Below are 258 nucleotides of genomic sequence, written 5' to 3' on the forward strand. Positions count from 1 at the left end.
CTCAGCGGCTAGACGCGGCTCACGAGCACATCGTAGCGGCTCGAAACGAGAGACGGAACGAGGCTCGCCGGCAACTAACCATCGAGCGACGAGCCGCGCGGGGGGAACCTCCACCACCTACCCACCCGGACGGGCGATTGCTAACCGCGGAGGAGCTAGCTGAAAGGGAGGCACATCGGCTCAGGACGCGGGATAAAGTGAGGCGTCACCGAGCCAGACGCAGACTCGCGAACGTGGAAGCACCAGACTGCAGAGATT

The sequence above is a fragment of the Anopheles moucheti genome (assembly GCF_943734755.1).
Source record: "Anopheles moucheti chromosome X unlocalized genomic scaffold, idAnoMoucSN_F20_07 X_unloc_5, whole genome shotgun sequence".
NCBI classification, from domain to species: Eukaryota; Metazoa; Arthropoda; class Insecta; order Diptera; family Culicidae; genus Anopheles; species Anopheles moucheti.